The 21,989-nt window shown below is 47.2% G+C and overlaps 1 long non-coding RNA gene across 1 annotated transcript in view; it reads left to right on the top strand.

The window, feature by feature from the left end:
* Positions 1 to 244: 244 nt before the first annotated feature.
* LOC130310514 (uncharacterized) overlaps positions 245 to 21,989 on the top strand; it is a 47,492-nt gene continuing 25,747 nt past the window's right edge. The window contains exon 1 of the long non-coding RNA XR_008859031.1: positions 245 to 310. This is a non-coding gene — a long non-coding RNA (uncharacterized LOC130310514). The remainder of the gene's footprint in view (positions 311 to 21,989) is intronic.

Genomic DNA, 21,989 nt, shown 5'->3' with positions numbered 1-21,989 from the left:
TTATCTGTGTATCATGGTATGCCAGCTTACATCTGGAACTGCAGGGAAGCAGGAGAAAAAAACGATCCTCGTGGCGCGCACCCGGTAGGTTTAAAGAAGCCGTTCAGACGAATGGCTTCTTTAAACCTACCGGGTGAGCGCCACAAGGATCGTTTTTTTCTCTTGCATCCCTGCAGTTCCAGATGTGACTCCCCAACCTCCACTGTATACTACAGAGACGGACAAGATCCAGGCTGCTTCCCGACTTCACACCTTGACATTGGGTCCACAAGCTTCAGTAGGTGTTGTGCTCTGAGCATAACACCTTCAGGTGAGCAGTTGCCACTATCGCTACTATTAATTACCTCTGTACCATCGGAGTAACAGCACATGTTCTTTGCGCTTTTGATTGTTTTTGTTCTTACATATTGTACAAGGTATGCCAGATTACATATAGACACATTGGCCGGCATTTATCATTGTGGGTGTAAGTGAAGCATTTTTCTACACCTTTTTTGTGTGCTGGTAATGTGTAGGAGAACCAAATTTATAAAATGGTCACAGAGCATTTGATAAATTATGTGCAGGTCCCGTTTTCAGAAATTTCTTTTCACATACACCAAATAACTAAGCTAATTCTGGGCTGGTGTAGTTTGTTGGCTTTGTGCCTTTTTTACGCCTTTTCACAAAAATGCACAGTTCATAAAACCCTTCCAGATCATGTGTATTGCCAAAATCAGTGGATTACAACTCAAAATCAGCAGAAATGTGTTAATCAAAAGGCGCAAAAAAGGTGCAGATAAACCCTAAAGACAATAATAAATGTCGGCCATTATTCCTTTACATAATATATTGTTCACAACTCCTTAACCCCTTAAGGACCAGGCCATTTCACACCTTAGGACCGAAGCGTTTTTTGAACATCTGACCACTGTCACTTTAAACATTAATAACTCTGGGATGCTTTTACCTATCATTCTGATTCCGAGATTGTTTTTTCGTGACATATTCTACTTTATGTTATTGGTAAAATTTTGTCGATACTTGCATCGTTTCTTAGTGAACAATTCCTAAATTTGATGAAAAAATTGAAAATTTTGCATTTTTCTAACTTTGAAGCTCTCTGCTTGTAAGGAAAATGGATATTCCAAATAAAAAAAAAATTTATTCACAAATACAATATGTCCACTTTATGTTTGCATCATAAAATTGACATGATTTTACTTTTGGAAGACACCAGAGGGCTTCAAAGTTCAGCAGCAATTTTCAAATTTTTCACAAAATTTTCAAACTCACTATTTTTCAGGGACCAGTTCAGGTTTGAAGTGGATTTGAAGGGTCTTCATATTAGAAATACCCCACAAATGACCCCATTATAAAAACTGCACCCCCCAAAGTATTAAAAATGACATTCAGTCAGCGTTTTAACCCTTTAGGTGTTTCACAGGAATAGCAGCAAAGTGAAGGAGAAAATTCACAATCTTCATTTTTTACACTCGCATGTTCTTGTAGACCCAATTTTAGAATTTTTACAAGGGGTAGAAGGAGAAAATGTATACTTATATTTGTAGCCCAATTTCTCTCAAGTAAGCACACACCTCATATGTCTATGTAAATTGTTCGACGGGGGCAGTAGAGGGCTCAGAAGCGAAGGAGCGACGAGGGGATTTTGGAGAGTACGTTTTTCTGAAATGGTTTTTGGGGGGCATGTTGCATTTAGGAAGCCCCTATGGTACCAGAACAGCAAAAAAATCCCCACATGGCATATCATTTTAGAAACTAGACCCCTTGGGGAACATAACAAGGGGTAAAGTGAACCTTAATACCCCACAGGAGTTTCACGACTTTTGCATATGTAAAAAAAAATATATATTTTTTCACTAAAATGTGTGTTTCCCCCCAAATTTCACATTTTTGCAAGGGTTAATAGCAGAAATTACCCCCCAAAATGTGTAACCCCATCTGTTCTGAGTATGAAGGTACCCCATAAGTGGACCTGAAGTGCACTATGGGCGAACTACAATGCTCAGAAGAGAAGGAGTCATATTTGGCTTTTGGAGAGCAAATTTTGCTCGGGGGGCATGTCGCATTTAGGAAGCCCCTATGGTGCCAGGACAGCAAAATAACCCCCACATGGCATACCATTTTGGAAACTTGAGGAACGTAACAAGGGGTACAGTGAGCATTTACCCCCCCACTGGTGTCTGTCAGATCTTTGGAACAGTGGGCTGTACAAAATGTTTAATTTGCACAGCCCACTGTTCCAAAGATCTGTCAGACACCAGTGGGGTGTAAATTCTCACTGCACCCCTCATTACATTCTGTGAGGGGTGTAGTTTCCGAAATGGGGTCACATGTGTTTTTTTTTTTTGCGTTTGTCAAAACCGCTGTAACAATCAGCCACCCCTGTGCAAATCACCTCAAATGTACATGGTGCACTCTCCCTTCTGGGCCTTGTTGTGCGCCCCCAGAGCACTTTGCGCCCACATATGGGGTATCTCCGTTGTCGGGAGAAGTTGCATTACAAATTTTGGGGGGCTTTTTTCCCTTTTACCTCTTGTCAAAATGAACAGTATAGGGCAACACCAGCGTGTTAGTGTAAAAAATGTATTTTTTTACACTAACATGCTGTTGTAGACCCCAACTTCACCTTTTCATAAGGGGTTAAAGGTGAAAAAGCCCCCCAAAATTTGTTAGGCAATTTCTCCCGAGTACGGCGATACCCCATATGTGGCCCTAAACTGTTGCCCTGAAATACGACAGGGCTCCAAAGTGAGAGCGCCATGCGCATTTGAGGCCTGAATTAGGGATTTGCATAGGAGTGAACATAGGGGTATTCTACGCCAGTGATTCCCAAACAGGGTGCCTCCAGCTGTTGCAAAACTCCCAGCATGCTTGGACAGTCAACGGCTGTCCGGCAATACTAGGAGTTGTTGTTTTGCAACAGCTGGAGGCTCCATTTTGGAAACAGTGGCGTACCAGATGTTTTTCATTTTTATTGGGGAGGGGAGGGGGGCTGTGTAGGGGTATGTGTATATGTAGTGTTTTTTTACTTTTTATTTTATTTTGTGGTAGTGTAGTGTAGTGTAGTGTTTTTAGGGTACAGTCACACGGGCGGGGGATTACAGCGAGTTTCCCGCTGCGAGTTTGAGCTGCCGCGCAAAATTTGCTGCATCGCAAACTTGCAGCCTGATACTCACTGTAAGCCCCCTGCCCATGTGAATGTACCCTGTACATTCACAGGGGGGGGGGACCTCCAGCTGTTGCAAAACTACAACTCCCAGCATGCACAGTCTATCAGTGCATGCTGGTAGTTATAGTTTTGCAACAGCTGGAGGCACACGGGTTGGGAAACACTGAGTTAGGAAACAGACAATGTTTCCCAACCGGTGTGCCTCCAGTTGTTGCAAAACCACAACTCTCAGCATTCTCAGGCATGCTGGGAGTAGTAGTTCGGCAACATCTTTAGAGCCAGATGTTGCTGAACTACAACTCCCAGCATGCTTAGAGTTGTAGTTTTGCAACATCTGGAGGACTACAGTTTGCAGACCACTAATACAGTGGTTCCCAATCTGTGCCCTTCCAAATGTTGCAAAACTACAACTCCCAGTATGCCTGGACAGTAAGGGCATGCTGAGGATGTGTAGTTTTGCAACATCTGGAAGGGCACAGTGGTCCCAAAACTGTGGACCTCCAGATGGTGCAAAACTGCAATTCCCAGCATGCCTAGACGCCAAGGGCTGTCTGGGCATGCTGGGAGTTGTAGTTTACAGGGTCCCAATACAGCAATGCATGTCGCTTTACGGCGACGTGCATTGCTGTAAAGGGCCCGACCGCAGCTGAAGATCAACTCACATGTCGCCGCTGTCGCCGGGATCTGGGTCTTCAGGGATGAGGTAAGTACCGGGGCCGGTCCCCAGCACTCCCCCGTCCCCCGCCGCGTCCTCCGGTCTTCCTCCCGTCCTCTCCGGACTTTCATGTGCCGGGCAGGGCGGGAGGAAGTATCCCCCCCCCCCCTGCGATTGGTCGGTTAGTTAACCGACGAATCGCAGGGGATCGGAGGAGGTGGCAGGCTTGCCACCTCACTCCTAGTCTTCAGTATGGTCATGGCTGTCTGTGACAGCGGGGATCATGCGAAATTACCGGGCGATCGGGTCCCAGAGACCCGATCAGCTCGGTATCGCCGCAGATTGCAAGGGCGATTTCCCTTGCGATTTGCGGCGATCGCCGACATGGGGGGCCAATATGGCCCCCCTCAGCATTTGCCCTGGATGCCTGCTGAAGGATTTCAGCAGGCATCCAATTCCGATCTCTGCCCGGCGAGCGGCAGAGACCGGAAATACAACAGGACGTTCTCTAACATCCTTGGGCATTAAAGCCCAGGTAGTGAGGACGTTAGAGAACGTCCTATGTCCTTAAGTGGTTAAAGTATAGAATATTTGACTGTCAGATATTCCCTCTTCCCAACTAAGTTTACTGAGTGTACTTCTACATGTCACAAATGTGGATTGTATCATTCATCTTCTCAATGTATTCAGTTTGAAAAATAATAGAGTTTTGTATTTATAGTTGTTTCTTATTCAAGCAATAATCCATGTCAGGAAGAAATCAGAGAGGAATATCAATCAGCCTGTATAAGAATGAGTTTAAAGGAAGTAAAAAAAAAAAAAAAAAAACAACAGTCATGCAAAGGAAAATATGTATCACCACAGTTCAATTCCTCGAATTTACAACTCATTTATAATATAGTGAATTGCAACAATAACAAGAGAGAAATAAATAGCATTTCTTGGTTGACGTGGAAAGTCTGTTATTTTATGTTATTTAGTGACAACTCACAGCAAATACTGAATGTATTTGGGATTGCATTAACGTGTATTGCTGGACTTAGGAATTAGAGAGAGAGAGGGGAGCTGTTCCATTCATTGTGTAGACATGTTTAGGAACCAAAGAGGGGCCAAAGCGTCTTTACAATATAGGAGTAATATCATCAAGGAGAAGAAAAGGCACCATGAAAATAAGTCCTCCCTAGAATTCTTTATTGCAGTCTAGAAAAAAAAAGACGATTTAACTACTAAATTATATTGTCTTATAGTAAACAGTTTACTGTATTCTACTGGTGGAATAGCAATGTAACACTCACGTTTCTGAAGACAGGAACTCTGTTGTATGTGGATCCGCTGGACCTGTGTGGCAGATGACTCGGACCGTGCCAGGGAGTGGAGTATAAGGTGCCGCTGGTCTTCACCAGAGCCTGTCGCAAAGCAGGATGGGCTTGCAGCTGCACGCGACACCCAGGTCGGCCAGGCGACACCCCGGCAACGGCTCGACCAATCAGGTGGCTGAGGAGGTGCAAAGCACAGAAGGGATGAGACAACTCTTAGTCAGGATAGCTGTAGGTCAGGGCAGGCGGCACAGTAGCGTAGTCGGGACATTGCAGAAGTTCAGTAGGCAGGCGGCAGAGAAGCAAGGTCACAAGAGCAGGAGATTTGGTACACGGCAAGGCAATACAAAGGAACGCTTTCTCTAGGGCACAAGGCAACAAAGATCTGGCAGAGAACTGAGGAGGGTGGAGGAATTTATCAAGAAGACACAGGTGGTTACACTAATGAGCGTACTGGATCTTTAAATCTTAAAGCTCCGGCGCGCACGCCCTAAGGGACGGGGACACGTGCGCCGGAGCAGAGAGGCGGAAGCAGAGAAAGGGGAAACACCCGGAGAGGGACGGACTGGAGCTCGCATGCGGGTGCGTCCCGAGGTGCGAGTCCCAGCCCCGTCGGCAGTAGTAGGTAAGGGGACCATGCGCTCACAGCCAGCGTGTGAGGCCGGAGCGCATAGCCTAACAGTACCCCCCCTTTGGTCTCCCCCTCCTTTTACGAGAGAGGAAACTCCTGAGAAGGTCACGGTCCAGGATATTCTCCTCAGGTACCCAAGATCTCTCCTCAGGACCGTAACCCTCCCAGTCGACCAAAAAAAATTGCCTACCTCTCACAGTTTTTGCAGAAAGGATCTGTTTAACTTTGTAGATATCTGATGAGCTGGAGACAGGTATTGGGGGAGGATTCTTCTGAGAAAACCGGTTTGCAACAAGAGGCTTGAGGAGAGAGACATGGAAGGAATTGGGAATACGTAACATAGCAGGTAGACAGAGTTTGTAGGAGACAGGATTGATCTTTTGTAGAATCTGGAAGGGACCAAGGTAACGGGGACCGAGCTTGTAACAGGGGATCTTGAAGCGGATGTATTTGGATGAAAGCCACACCATGTCACCAGGAGAGAAGGACGGAGGAGATTTTCTACCTTTATCCGCTTGCGCCTTCATGCGTGAAAAAGCCTGGGACAATGACTGTCGCGTCTGTTGCCAGATGGTGGAGAAGTCATGGACCAGCTCCTCAACAGCAGGCATGCCAGAGGAGACGGGAGAGGAAAAGGAGGATGGAGATGGAGTCTGTAGACAACAAAAAAGGGAGACGACCTCGTGGACTCGGAATCCTTAAGATTACATGAGAATTCAGCCCAGGGGAGAAGGTCGACCCAATCATCTTGGCGAGCTGAAATAAAATGCTGAAGATAAGTCTCAAGGATTTGATTGACCCTTTCCAATTGACCGTTGGACTGAGGGTGGTAGGACAAGGAGAAGCTATATGCGTGGAAGACCATGTAAACGGAAGACATGCATCAAGAAGTAGTTCGCCAGCTGTGGAGCAGAAGGAAGACCTGGTAGAGGAATAAAGTGAGCCATCTTGGGAAACCGATCTACCACGACCCAGATGACAGTTGTTATGCCGAGCGCTCCGGGTCCCCGCTCCTCCCCGGAGCGCTCGCAACATCCTCGCAATCGCAGCGCCCCGGTCAGACCTTCTGACCGGGTGCGCTGCGATACCTCTTCCAGCCGGGATGCGATTCGCGATGCGGGTGGCGCCCGCTCGCGATGCGCACCCCGGCTCCCGTATCTGACTCGCTCTCCGTCGGTCCTGTCCCGGCGCGCGCGGCCCCGCTCCTTAGGGCGCGCGCGCGCCGGGTCTCTACGATTTAAAGGGCCACTGCGCCGCTGATTGGCGCAGTTGGCTTAATTAGTGTATTCACCTGTGCACTTCCCTATATAACCTCACTTCCCCTTCCCTTCCTTGCCGGATCTTGTTGCCATCGTGCCAGTGAAAGCGTTTCCCAGTGTGTTCCTAGCCTGTGTTCCAGACCTCCTGCCGTTGCCCCTGACTACGATCCTTGCTGCCTGCCCCGACCTTCTGCTACGTCCGACCTTGCTCTTGTCTTCTCCCTAGTACCGCGCCTATCTTCAGCAGTCAGAGAGGTTGAGCCGTTGCTAGTGGATACGACCTGGTTGCTACCGCCGCTGCAAGACCATCCCGCTTTGCGGCGGGCTCTGGTGAAAACCAGTAGCAGCTTAGAACCGGTCCACTAGCACGGTCCACGCCAATCCCTCTCTGGCACAGAGGATCCACCTCCTGCCAGCCGAATCGTGACAGTAGATCCGGCCGTCTTCCAAGACTTTGTTAATGAAATTTTTCGTGATCTCTTATATTCCTGTGTTGTTGTGTATCTGGACGATATTCTGATTTTTTCTGCCAACTTAGAAGAACACCGCCAGCATGTCCGCATGGTTCTTCAGAGACTTCGAGACAATCAACTTTATGCCAAAATGGAGAAATGTCTGTTTGAATGTCAATCTCTTCCTTTCCTAGGATACTTAGTCTCTGGCCAGGGATTACAAATGGACCCGGATAAACTCTCTGCCGTCTTGGATTGGCCACGCCCCTCCGGACTCCGTGCTGTCCAACGTTTTTTGGGGTTCGCCAATTATTACAGACAATTTATTCCACACTTTTCCACCATTGTAGCTCCTATCGTGGCTTTAACCAAGAAAAATGCCAATCCCAAGTCCTGGTCTCCCCAAGCGGAAGACGCATTTAAACGGCTCAAGTCTGCCTTTTCTTCTGCTCCCGTGCTCTCCAGACCTGACCCATCTAAACCCTTCCTATTGGAGGTAGATGCCTCCTCAGTGGGAGCTGGAGCGGTCCTTCTACAAAAAAATTCTTCCGGGCATGCTGTTACTTGTGGGTTTTTTTCTAGGACCTTCTCTCCGGCGGAGAGAAAATACTCCATCGGGGATCGAGAACTACTGGCCATTAAATTGGCACTTGAGGAATGGAGACATCTGCTGGAGGGATCAAAATTTCCAGTTATCATTTACACCGATCACAAGAATCTCTCCTATCTCCAGTCTGCCCAACGGCTGAATCCTCGCCAGGCCAGGTGGTCGTTGTTCTTTGCCCGTTTTAACTTTGAAATTCATTTTCGCCCTGCCGACAAGAACATTAGGGCCGATGCCCTCTCTCGTTCCTCGGATGCCTCGGAAGCAGAGGTCTCTCCGCAACACATCATTCCTCCTGACTGTCTGATCTCCACTTCTCCGGCCTCCATCAGGCAAACTCCTCCAGGGAAGACCTTCGTTTCTCCACGCCAACATCTCGGGATTCTCAGATGGGGTCACTCCTCCCACCTCGCAGGCCATGGGGGCATCAAAAAGTCCCTGCAACTCATCTCTCGTTTCTATTGGTGGCCGACTCTGGAGACGGATGTTGTTGATTTTGTGCGGGCCTGTACTGTCTGTGCTCGGGATAAGACTCCTCGCCAGAAGCCTGCTGGTCTCCTTCATCCTCTGCCTGTCCCCGAACAGCCTTGGTCACCGATTGGTATGGACTTTATTACTGACCTACCCCCATCCCGTGGCAACACTGTTGTTTGGGTGGTCGTTGATCGATTTTCCAAGATGGCACATTTTATTCCTCTTCCTGGTCTTCCTTCAGCGCCTCAGTTGGCAAAACAATTTTTTGTACACATTTTTCGTCTTCACGGTTTGCCCACGCAGATCGTCTCGGATAGAGGCGTCCAATTCGTGTCTAAATTCTGGAGGGCCCTCTGTAAACAGCTCAAGATTAAATTAAACTTCTCTTCTTCTTATCATCCCCAATCCAATGGGCAAGTAGAAAGAATTAACCAGGTCCTGGGTGACTATTTACGGCATTTTGTTTCCTCCCGCCAGGATGACTGGGCAGATCTTCTACCATGGGCCGAATTCTCATACAACTTCAGAGTCTCTAAATCTTCTGCTAAGTCCCCATTTTTCGTGGTGTACGGCCGTCACCCTCTTCCCCCCCTCCCTACTCCCTTGCCCTCTGGTTTGCCCGCTGTGGATGAAGTAACTCGTGATCTTTCCACCATATGGAAAGAGACCCAAAATTCTCTTTTACAGGCTTCATCCCGCATGAAAAGGTTTGCCGATAAGAAAAGAAGAACCCCCCCCATTTTTGCTCCCGGAGACAAGGTATGGCTCTTCGCTAAATATGTCCGCTTTCGTGTCCCCAGTTACAAACTGGGACCACGCTATCTTGGTCCTTTCAAAGTCTTGTGCCAGATTAATCCTGTCTCTTACAAACTCCTTCTTCCTCCTTCTCTTCGTATTCCCAATGCCTTCCATGTCTCTCTCCTTAAACCACTCATCATCAACCGTTTCTCTCCCAAACTTGTTTCTCCCACTCCTGTTTCCGGTTCTTCTGACATCTTCTCCGTAAAGGAGATACTGGCCTCCAAGACGGTCAGAGGAAAAAAATTTTTTTTGGTAGATTGGGAGGGCTGTGGTCCTGAAGAGAGATCCTGGGAACCTGAGGACAACATCCTAGACAAAAGTCTGGTCCTCAGGTTCTCAGGCTCCAAGAAGATGGGGAGACCCAAGGGGGGGGGTACTGTTACGCCGAGCGCTCCGGGTCCCCGCTCCTCCCCGGAGCGCTCGCAACATCCTCGCAATCGCAGCGCCCCGGTCAGACCTGCTGACCGGGTGCGCTGCGATACCTCTTCCAGCCGGGATGCGATTCGCGATGCGGGTGGCGCCCGCTCGCGATGCGCACCCCGGCTCCCGTACCTGACTCGCTCTCCGTCGGTCCTGTCCCGGCGCGCGCGGCCCCGCTCCTTAGGGCGCGCGCGCGCCGGGTCTCTACGATTTAAAGGGCCACTGCGCCGCTGATTGGCGCAGTTGGCTTAATTAGTGTATTCACCTGTGCACTTCCCTATATAACCTCACTTCCCCTTCCCTTCCTTGCCGGATCTTGTTGCCATCGTGCCAGTGAAAGCGTTTCCCAGTGTGTTCCTAGCCTGTGTTCCAGACCTCCTGCCGTTGCCCCTGACTACGATCCTTGCTGCCTGCCCCGACCTTCTGCTACGTCCGACCTTGCTCTTGTCTTCTCCCTAGTACCGCGCCTATCTTCAGCAGTCAGAGAGGTTGAGCCGTTGCTAGTGGATACGACCTGGTTGCTACCGCCGCTGCAAGACCATCCCGCTTTGCGGCGGGCTCTGGTGAAAACCAGTAGCAGCTTAGAACCGGTCCACTAGCAAGGTCCACGCCAATCCCTCTCTGGCACAGAGGATCCACCTCCTGCCAGCCGAATCGTGACAACAGTGTTATTATGAGAAGGTGGCAGATCGGTGATGAAATCCATGGCAATATGGGACCAGGGAGTCTCTGGAAAGGGTAAAGGCTGTAAGAGTCCTGCAGGTCTTTTCCGATGAGTTTTGTCACGGGCACAAGTTACACAGGACCGACCAAAATCAGAAACATCACGTTCAAGATGGGGCCACCAGTAGTGCCGGGAAATAAGATCTTGCGTATTCCAGGATGTCCTGCTGTCAAGGAAGAATGACCCCATTTCAAGACCTTGTGTCTCAATCTGGTGGGCACAAAGGATTTTCCCGGAGGAACTTGTTGAATCTCAGCAGGAGCGGCAGGAATCAAATGGTCAGGAGGAATAATGTGCCTAGGCGTGGAGTCCAAACCAATGACGTCAGAGGACCTGGAGAGTGCATCAGCCCTGATGTTCTTGTCTGCAGAACGGAAGTGAATGAAGAAGTTGAAACGGGAAAAGAACAGTGACCATCTTGCCTGGCGGGAGTTCAAACACTGAGCAGATTGAAGGTATAGAAGATTCTTTTGATCGGAGTAGATGCTGACCGGATGAGAAGAACCTTCCAGTAAATGTCACCATTCCTCCAAAGCTAGCTTAATAGCGAGGAGTTCACGATCTCCAATGGTTTAATTCCTTTCAGCAGGAGAGAAAGTCTTGGAGAAAAACCCACAAGTTACACTCTTGCCCTTGGCGTTTTTCTGTGTGAGGACGACACCCGTTCTAATAGATGAGGCATCAACCTCCAACGCAAAGGGCCTCTCTGGATCAGGTCTTGTAAGCACGGGAGCAGAGGCAAACGCAGACTTTAAACGGGAGAAGGCCTCTTCAGCCTTTCGAGGCCAAGACTTAAGATTGGATGCTTTTTTAGTGAGAGCTACAATAGGAACAACCAAGGATGAAAAATGTGGGATAAACTGACGATAATAGTTAGCGAATCCCAGAAAGCGTTGAATTGCACGTAGGCCCGAGGGACGAGGCCAATCCAAAACTGCAGATAACTTATCTGGATCCATCTGCATACCCTGATGAGAGACAATGTAGCCAAGAAACGGAAGGCTAGACTTTTCGAACAGGCATTTCTCCAATTTTGCGTAGAGATGATTCTTCTTTAGTCTCAGAAGAACCAGACGAACATGAGCACGATGCTCCTCTAAGTTGGAAGAGAAGATCAGGATGTCATCAAGGTATACGACAACACAGGTGTAAAAAAGATCACGGAAGATATCATTAACGAATTCCTGGAAAACGGCTGGAGCATTGCAGAGACCAAATGGCATAACAAGATACTCAAAATGTCCATCACGAGTATTGAAGGCAGTTTTCCATTCATCTCCCTTGCAGATACGAATGAGGTTATACGCACCGCTTAAGTCCAGCTTGGAGAAGACCTTGGCACCACGTAAACGGTCAAAAAGTTCTGAGATAAGAGGTAAAAGGTAACGGTTCTTGACCGTGATTTTGTTAAGTCCCCTATAGTCAATGCATGGACAGAGTGAGCCATCCTTCTTCGCTACAAAGAAAAAACCTGCTCCTGCAGGAGAAGAGGACTTACGGATAAATCCCTTTTCGAGATTCTCCTGGATATACTCAGCCATGGCTTTGGTCTCAGGAACTGAAAGAGGATATATCCTCCCACGAGGAGGAGTGGTACCAGGCAGAAGATCAATAGCCTGTTTCTTGCAGAAGACATCCGAGAAATTTGGTAAGGTGGCGGCAGGCCAGGTAAAGGTGGAAGACGAGAAACAGCTTTACGCAAAACAGGTTGGAGGCAAAAATTTTGACAGGATTGTCCCCAGCGAATTATTTCTCCAGATCTCCAATCCAGTTGCGGGGAATGGCGTTGCAGCCAAGGAAGACCAAGAAGAATCTCAGAAGTACAGTATGGCAGAACATAGAATTCTATCTTCTCTTTATGCGATACTAACACTTGCATGACGAGAGATTCAGTATGGAAGTGAACCTTACAGTCCAGATTTTGTCCATTAACAGAGGAGATTAACAAGGGCTTGGCAAGCCGAGTAAGAGGAAGATGATACTTGTGGACTAAAGCCGCATCAATAAAATCACCTGCAGATCCGGAGTCCAAAAATGCTGTAGCGCTGAAGGAAGACTTGGCTGAAGCGAAGACTTGTACAGCAAAAGTTAAGCGTGGAGAGTTAGTATTCACACCCAGGGATGCTTCTCCCACATACCCTAGGTGCGGACAAACAGTACAGTCCTTGAGAAAGTGCTCCGGGCTAGCACAGTACAAACACAAATTCTCGTTGTGTCGTCGTGACCTCTCCTGCTGCGTAAGACGAGGATGATCTCCTTGTATAACCTCTTTGGCAAGAAGCGCAAGAGACAGAAGAGGAGAACGTTGGGACACAAGTGTCAGGCGGACAGATTCCCTCTCAAAGTGCAATTCCTCCTGTCTTTCGGCAAAACGCACATCAATGCGTGTGGCCAAGTGGATAAGTTCAGACAAAGAAGATGGAGGATCTCGTGCTGCAAGGGCATCTTTATTCCTGCTCTACAGTCCTTTTTTAAATGTGGCACACAAGGCCTCTTCATTTCAGGCAAGTTCAGAGGCTAGAATGCGGAACTGAACCGCGTAGTCACCAATGGTAGAATCTCCTTGACAGAGGTTCATCAACGTCATCTCAGCTGAAGAGGCACGTGGGGGTTCCTCAAAGACACTGCGAAATTCGGCCAAGAATGCCGACAAATTGGAGGATACTGGATCACCACGGTCCCAAAGGGGTGTAGCCAAAGCCAGGGCTTTTCCAGAAAGTAGACTAATGACAAAGGCCACCTTACTACGATCAGTCGGAAACAGTTCAGACATGAGCTAAAAATGCATGGAGCACTGTGTAAACAAAGCCTCTGCATGACTTGGAAACCCCATCATACTTGGAAGGCAATGGAAGGTGCAGCTGGGAGCCAGGAGAGACTGCAGGAGCTGGAGGAGGGAGTGGGCCAGATTGTGGTACCTGCTGCTGTTGCAAGGCCAAAAGCTGTTGCATTATGGCTGCAAGTTGAGAAAATTGCTGCACCTGTCGGGACAACTGCTGTGAGTGACGTATCACAATGGAGGAAAGATCCGCAACTTCAGGCAGAGGTTCCTCAGCGGGATCCATGGCCGGATCTTACTGTAACACTCAGGTTTCTGAAGACAGGAACTTCGTTGTATGTGGATCCGCTGGACCTGTGTGGCAGATGACTCGGACCGTGCCAGGGAGCGGAGTCTAAGGTGCCGCTGGTTTTCACCAGAGCCCGCCGAAAAGCAGGATCGGCTTGCAGCTGCAGGCGACACCCAGGTCACTACCCCCGGCAAAGGCTCGACCACACAGGCGGCTGAGGAGATGCGAAGCACAGAAGGGAGGAGACAACTCGTTGTCAGGATAGCTGTAAGTCAGGGCAGGCGGCACAGTAGCGTAGTGGGGACGTAGCAGAAGTTCAGTAGGCAGGCGGCAGAGAAGCAAGGTCAAGGTCTCAACAGCAGGAGATCTGGTACACGGCAAGGCAATACAAAGGAACGCTTTCTCTAGGGCACAAGGCAACAAAGATGCGGCAGAGAACTGAGGAGGGTGGAGGAATTTATCAACAAGACAAAAGTGGTTACACTAATGAGCGTACTGGCCCTTTAAATCTTAAAGCTCCTGCGCGCGCATGCCCTAAGGGACGGGGACACGTGTGCCGGAGCAGAGAGGCGGAAGCAGAGGCAGGGGAAACACCCGGAGAGGGATGGACTGGAGCTCGCATGCGGGTGCGTCCTGCAGTGCAAGTCCCAGCCCCGTCGGCAGCAGAAGGTAAGGGGACCATGCGCTCACGGCCAGCGTGTGAGGCCGGAGCGCATAGCGTAACGAGCAAGATGACATGGGAGACCAGCTACATGATTACTTCTGTGTTAGTGCACCTATATAGGAGTCTTTCTATAAGAAAAAATGTTGGCATGTACTCACTTATATATATCTTATGCGTTCCAGTCATTATAAAAACAGCTTTTGACATATTGCAGGGACATGTCGAAAGCTTTACTTGGTTGGGGTCTTAGTGCTGCTTATACCCCCACCACCACCACCACTACCATTGATCTCTAGACATAGCTGGGGGAAGCACATGGCCGTGCTGTTCTCTCACTGGCTCCTTAGGATCTTTGTCTCACTGCACAAGACAAGCCCTATAGACTTATAATGGAGTTTGTCTCCTGCAGCAAGATGGAGATTGCAAGAAGCTGGGGAGAGAAGTGCAAAACTGCATATATCTAAGGATAGCAACATAACACAAATTACATGCCTACGTTCTTCTAAGTATGGACTTTAATAAAGACAGACAATGTTCTACATCGAGTCGATCCAAACTTTGTCAAAAAGCTATTTACTAACAAGTTCTGCAGGAAGGGGGAACCTTCTCATGGACCAATTTTTAGAAAGCATGGATAGATTACACATTCATAAAAACAGCATGTAAAAGAAAACAATTAAAATATGAAGGTTAGACTAGTTTGCTTCTGACACACATCCACATTTGCATAATGATTGTGATTTTCTTAAGCAAAAAAAGGTACACAATGTCAATAAACAGTTTATGTTCTGCAAACCATGAGGATCTGAGCTGACCATGCCTTTCATGTTGTGAGATTTTATATTTTAGGATTTTTAAAACTGGTCAAATCAAGAGTATTCATGTTCAAATCAGGTAATAACAATATAATTATCTCAAAATTTATGGGGAATATTTATCCAAACCTGTGCAGAGGAAAAGTTGCTAAGTTGCCCATAGCAACCAATCAAATTGTTTCTTTCATTCTTCAGAGGCCTTTTCAAAAATGAAAGAAGCAATCTAATTGGTTTCTATGGGCAACTGAACAACTTTTCCTGTGGCCAGGTTCTCATCAATCTCCCCCTATGTGTAGAAAAGTGTCAAAAATTTTAATTCTACATTGTAAACTAAATATTTTATTCAAAGACTGACAACAAAATATGCAAATGAAATAAAACATGCACAACAATTTTGCTTCCCCCGCTGTGATGTAAAGTGCGTAGGCGTATGTTACTGTTTGCATTTTGTTCGTTGCCCGATTTAAAAATGAAACTTTTTAGTAAATTCAAATTCCCTTACCTGTGGGCTTTGCATATCTAATGAGATCATGTTCAGCTATAACCAACAATACAATGAGGAGATTAACTGGAGCATATCTTTCTTTACATCTAGAAGAAGCATCTTTGCTGAGGCCTTAGGGCTTATACATATGGCCAAAATTAAGACTCTCTATTGTGTAGAGGAGTAAAAGGCTAGCCAAAGAGGTGCATGGGCTTTCTACTATATTTCTACTATATTGTACAAATTCTATATAAATCAAATACGAACTGTTCATATATGTGAACACTTTAAAAAAAAAATATTTCACTATGTGGGAGATTTATCAAAGCCTGTGCAGAGATAAAGTTGTCCAGTTGCCCATAGCAACCAATCAGAGCGCTTCTTTCATTTTGCACAGGCCTTCCTAAAAATGAAAGAAGCGAGCTGATTGGTTGCTATGGGCAACTGGGCATGTTTTACTCTGCACAGGTTTTGATAAATCTCCCCCTATATCTTTTCATGTGACAACACTGAAGAAATTATACTCTGCTACAATGTAAAGTAGTGAGTGCACAGCCCGAATAACAGGTATGTCCTCTTTAAAATAACTTAGCACAGCAATACATGTCTAAACCTTGGCAACAAAAATGAGTGCACCCCTAGTTGGAAAAGTCCAAATTGGGCCAAAAGTGTCTATATTTAGTTATTTTATTATTTTCCAACACTGCCTGAAGCATCCTGGGCATGGAGTTCACCAGAGCTTACAGTTTGCCACTGGAGTCCTCTTCCACTCCCCCACCTTCTGTTTAAGGATGCCCCACAGATGTTCAATAGTGATTGAACATCTGTGGGGCAAATTTTCGGGTCGCGAACGGCAGGCAAATTTTAAAGCCCACAGGGACTTTTTCTGGCCACAATGGTGATTTAACCTCTTAAGGACCAATGACGTCCTGGGACGTCATGGCACCCTGGGCCTTAAGGACCAATGACGTCCCACGACGTCATGGCCTTTTCCGATCCCTGCCGCTCGCCGGGCAGAGATCGGAACTGGATGCCTGCTGAAATCCTTCAGCAGGCATCCAGGGCAAACGCCGAGGGGGGCCATGTAGGCCCCCCATGTCGGCGATCGCCGCAAATCGCAAGGGAAATCGCCCTTGCGATCTGCGGCGATACCGGGCTGATCGGGTCTCTGGGACCCGACCGCCCGGTAATTTTGCATGATCCCGGCTGTCACAGACAGCCAGGACCATGCTAACGTATAGGAAAGCCTGCCACCTCCTCCTATACCCTGCGATCCGTAGGTTAGTTAACCGACCAATCGCAGGAGGGGGGGCGGTTACTTCCTCCCGTCCTGCCCGGCCCCTGAAAGTCCGGACAGGACGGGAGGAAGACTGGAGGAAGCGGCGGGGGACGGGGGAGTGCTGGGGACCGGCCCCGGTACTTACCTCGTCCCTGAAGACCCGGATCCTGGCGATGAAGATGGCGGCGGCGACAGGTGAGTAGATCTTCAACCGCGGTCGGGCCCTTTACAGCAATGCACGTCGCCGTAAAGCGACATGCATTGCTGTATTGGGACCCTGTATACTACGACTCCCAGCATGCCCAGACAGCCCTTGGCGTCTGGGCATGCTGGGAGTTGTAGTTTTGCGACATCTGGAGGTCCACAATTTGGAGACCACTGTGCCCTTCCAGATGTTGCAAAACTACACATCTTCAGCATGCCCTTACTGTCCAGGCATGCTGGGAGTTGTAGTTCTGTAACATCTGCCCCTTCAGATGTTGCAGAACTACAACTACCAGCATGCCTGGACAGTTTGGGCATACTGGGAGTTGTAGTTTTGCAACATCTGGAAGGGCACAGATTGGGAACCACTGTATTAGTGGTCTGCAAACTGTAGTCCTCTAGATGTTGCAAGACTACAACTCCAAGCATGCTGGGAGTTGTAGTTCGGCAACATCTGGCTCCAAAGATGTTGCCGAACTACTACTTTCAGCATGCCTGAGAATGCTGGGAGTTGTAGTTTTGCAACAAAAGGAGGCACACTGGTTGGGAAACATTGTCTGTTTCCTAACTCAGTGTTTCCCAACCCGTGTGCCTCCAGCTGTTGCAAAACTATAACTACCAGCATGCACTGAGACTGTGCATGCTGGGAGTTGTAGTTTTGCAACAGCTGGAGGTTCCCCCCCCCCTGTGAATGTACAGGGTACATTCACATGGGCAGGGGGCTTGCAGTGAGTATCAGGCTGCAAGTTTGCAGTGCAGCAAATTTTGCGCGGCAGCTCAAACTCGCAGCGGGAAACTTGCTGTAATCCCCCGCCCATGTGACTGTACCCTAAAAACACTACACTACACTAACACAGAATAAAATAAAAAGTAAAAAACACTACATATACACATACCCCTACACAGCCCCCCCTCCCCAATAAAAATGAAAAACGTCTGGTACACCACTGTTTTGAAAATGGAGCCTCCAGCTGTTGCAAAACAACAACTCCCAGTATTGCCGGAAAGCCGTTGACTGTCCAGGCATGCTGGGAGTTTTGCAACAGCTGGAGGCACCCTGTTTGGGAATCACTGGTGTAGAATACCCCTATGCAAATCCCTAATTCAGGCGTCAAATGCACATGGCGTTCTCAATTTGGAGCCCTGTCGTATTTCAAGGCAACAGTTTAGGGCCACATATGGGGTATCGCCGTACTCGGGAGAAATAGCCTAACAAATTTTGGGGGGCTTTTTCTCCTTTCACCCCTTATGAAAAGGTGAAGTTGGGGTCTACACCAGCATGTTAGTGTAAAAAAATAAATTTTTTACACTAACATGCTGGTGTTGCCCCATACTTTTCATTTTGTCAAGAGGTAAAAGGGAAAAAAGCCCCCCAAAATTTGTAATGCAATTTCTCCCGACTACGGAGATACCCCATATGTGTGCGCAAAGTGCTCTGGGGGCGCACAACAAGGCCCAGAAGGGAGAGTGCGCCATGTACATTTGAGGTGATTTGCACAGGGGTGGCTGATTGTTACAGCGGTTTTGACAAACGCAAAAAAACAAAACCCAACATGTGACCCCATTTCGGAAACTACACCCCTCACGGAATGTAATGAGGGGTGCAGTGAGAATTTACACCCCACTGGTGTCTGACAGATCTTTGGAACAGTGGGCTGTGCAAATAAAAATTTTTGTACAGCCCACTGTTCCAAAGATCTGACAGACACCAGTGGGGGGTAAATGCTCAGTGTACTCCTTGTTACGTTCCCCAAGGGGTCTAGTTTCCAAAATGGTGTGCCATGTGGGGGTTATTTTGCTGTCCTGGCACCATAGGGGCTTCCTAAATGTGACATGCCCCCCGAGCAAAATTTGCTCTCAAAAAGCAAAATATGACTCCTTCTCTTCTGAGCATTGTAGTTCGCCCATAGTGCACTTCAGGTCAACTTATGGGGTACCTCCATACTCAGAAGAGATGGGGTTACAAATATTGGGGGGTATTTTCTGCTATTAACCCTTGCATAAATGTGAAATTTGGGGGGAAACACACATTTTAGTGAAATTTTTGTAAACATTTTTTACATATGCAAAAGTCGTGAAACACCTGTCGGGTATTAAGGCTCACTTTATTCCTTGTTACGTTCCTAAAGGGGTCTAGTTTCCAAAATGGTATGCCATGTGGTATTTTTTGCTGTCCTGGCACCATAGGGGCTTCCTACATGCGACATGCCCCCCGAGCAAAATTTGCTCTCAAAAAGCCAAATATGACTCCTTCTCTTCTGAGCATTGTAGTTCGCCCATAGTGCACTTCAGGTCAAATTATGGGGTACCTCCATACTCAGAAGAGATGGGGTTACAAATTTAGGGGGGTATTTTCTGCTATTAACCCTTGCATAAATGTGAAATTTGGGGGGAAACACACATTTTAGTGAAATTTCTTGAAATTTTTTTTACATATGCAAAAGTCGTGAAACACATGTGGGGTATTAAGGCTCACTTTATTCCTTGTTACGTTCCTCAAGGGGTCTAGTTTCCAAAATGGTATGCCATGTGTTTTTTTTCCTGTTCTGGCACCATAGGGGCTTCCTAAATGCAACATGCCCCCCAAAAACCATTTCAGAAAAACGTACTCTCCAAAATCCCCTTGTCGCTCCTTCGCTTCTGAGCCCTCTACTGCGCCCGCCGAACACTTTACATAGACATATGAGGTATGTGCTTACTCGACAGAAATTGGGCTACAAATATAAGTATACATTTTCTCCTTTTACCCCTTGTAAAAATTCAAAAATTGGGTCTACAAGAACATGCGAGTGTAAAAAATGAAGATTGTGAATTTTCTCCTTCACTTTGCTGCTATTCCGGTGAAACACCTAAAGGGTTAAAATGCTGACTGAATGTCATTTTGAATACTTTGGGGGGTGCAGTTTTTATAATGGGGTCATTTGTGGAGTATTTATAATATGAAGACCCTTCAAATCCACTTCAAACCTGAACTGGTCCCTGAAAAATTGTGATTTTGGAAATTTTGTGAAAAATTGGAAAATTGCTGCTGAACTTTGAAGCCCTCTGGTGTCTTCCAAAAGTAAAAACACGTACATTTTATGATGCCAACATAAAGTGGACATATTGTATATGTGAAAAAAAAAATTATTTGGAATATCCATTTTCCTTACAAGCAGAGAGCTTCAAAGTTAGAAAAAAGCAAAAATTTCAATTTTTTCATCAAATTTTGTAATTTTTCACTAAGAAACTATGCAAGTATCGACAAAATTTTACCAATAAAATAAAGTAGAATATGTCACGAAAAAACAATCTCGGAATCAGAATGATAGGTAAAAGCATTCCAGAGTTATTAATGTTTAAAGTGACAGTGGTCAGATGTTCAAAAAACGCTCTGGTCCTAAGGTGTAAAATGGCCTGGTCCTTAAGGGGTTAAAAGTTGTTTCAAGGGGACTAATACCTGGACTGTGGCGTGTTGGAGGGGGATCCATGGCAAAACTCCCATGGAAAATTACGTAGTTGATGCAGAGTCTGGTTTTAATCCATAAAGGGCATAAATCACCTATTATTCCTAAATTCTTTAGAATAACGTGCTTTAGCCCCCTTTAGGCAGCACATAGAGCCCCCCTTTAGGCATCAAATAGTTAGATCCCCCCTTTAGGCAGCGCATAGATTCCCCCATATTAGGCAGCACATAGTTAGAGCCCCCTTTTAGGCAGCACATAGGTAGAGCCTCCCTTTAGGCAGCACATAGAGCCCCCTTTAGGCAGCACATAGTTAGATCCCCCCTTTAGGCAGCACATAGATTCCCCCATGTTAGGCAGCACATAGTTAGAGCCCCCTTTAGGCAGCACATAGAGCCCCCCTTTAGGCAGCACATAGACTCCCCCATATTAGGCAGCACATAGTTAGAGCCTCCCTTTAGGCAGCACATAGATTCCCCCATATTAGGCAGCACATAGTTTGAGCCTCCCTTTAGGCAGCACATAGAGCCCCCTTTAGGCAAGCACATATTTAGATCCCCCTTTAGGCAGCACATAGATTCCCCCCATATTAGGCAGCACATAGTTAGAGCCCCCCTTTAGGCAGCACTGGTTTTATTTCACAGCCAAAAAATTTATTTTTTTATTTTTTATTTGAATAACTGTCCCCCCAAATGTGATTTGCACTAGTGTGACAATGAGCAAAAAAGGTTGCCAGCGGAGTTCCCCTTCTAAGTAGAGGTCCCCAACCAGGGTGCCTCCAGCAGTTGCAAGACACATGGACTGAACTTATAGCCCTTTTAATACTGTAGTTAGTTGCTTGAAGGAACTTAAGTTTTATACCGGAGTACCCCTTTTAACCAGCGGTTCCCTCCCAACCAGGGCGCCTCCAGCTGTTGCAAGACATACGGACTGATATTTGAACCCTAAAAAGGGCTTTTTTGGGTGCTGTCCTTAAAGCAGATGTTAGACTAGTGCTTTAGGAGTGGAGTGGACCCTGAATACACCACCTAGCAGCAACCTAGCTATCGCTTTCCCTATTACAGCAGGAGCAGCTTCTCTGTCCCTCCACTTTCTAACCCTGCAGCATGCCGAATGAAGGTAAAATGGCGTCCGTGCAGGAGGTAGGAGGGTCTGGAAGGGAGGGACTGCTGCTGATTGGCTGCAATGTGTCTGCTGACCCTGACTCACAGGGTCAAAGTTTACCGCAATGTTAAAGTATAGGGGGCAAATCGAACTTCACATATGTTCGCCTGGCGATGCGAAAGCGAAAATGCTAAGTTCGCCAGCAAACAATTCGCGATATCTCTATTGTTCAATAGGATTTAGGCCTGAAGACATGTTGGGCCAGTGCATCACCTTTACCTACTTCTCAGCTTCTTTATCATGGCAGTGGTTGTCTTGGAGGTGTTTTTGGGGACTTTACCATGTTGGAATTCTGCTCGGTGACCCAGTCTCTGAGGTGAGGGGATCATGCTCTGCTTCAGTATGTCACAGAGTATGTTG

The sequence above is a fragment of the Hyla sarda genome, chromosome 1 (assembly GCF_029499605.1).
Source record: "Hyla sarda isolate aHylSar1 chromosome 1, aHylSar1.hap1, whole genome shotgun sequence".
Classification (NCBI taxonomy): Eukaryota; Metazoa; Chordata; class Amphibia; order Anura; family Hylidae; genus Hyla; species Hyla sarda.
The sequence above is the reverse complement of the archived record's forward strand: the minus strand, read 5'-3'. Positions and strand labels throughout refer to the sequence as shown.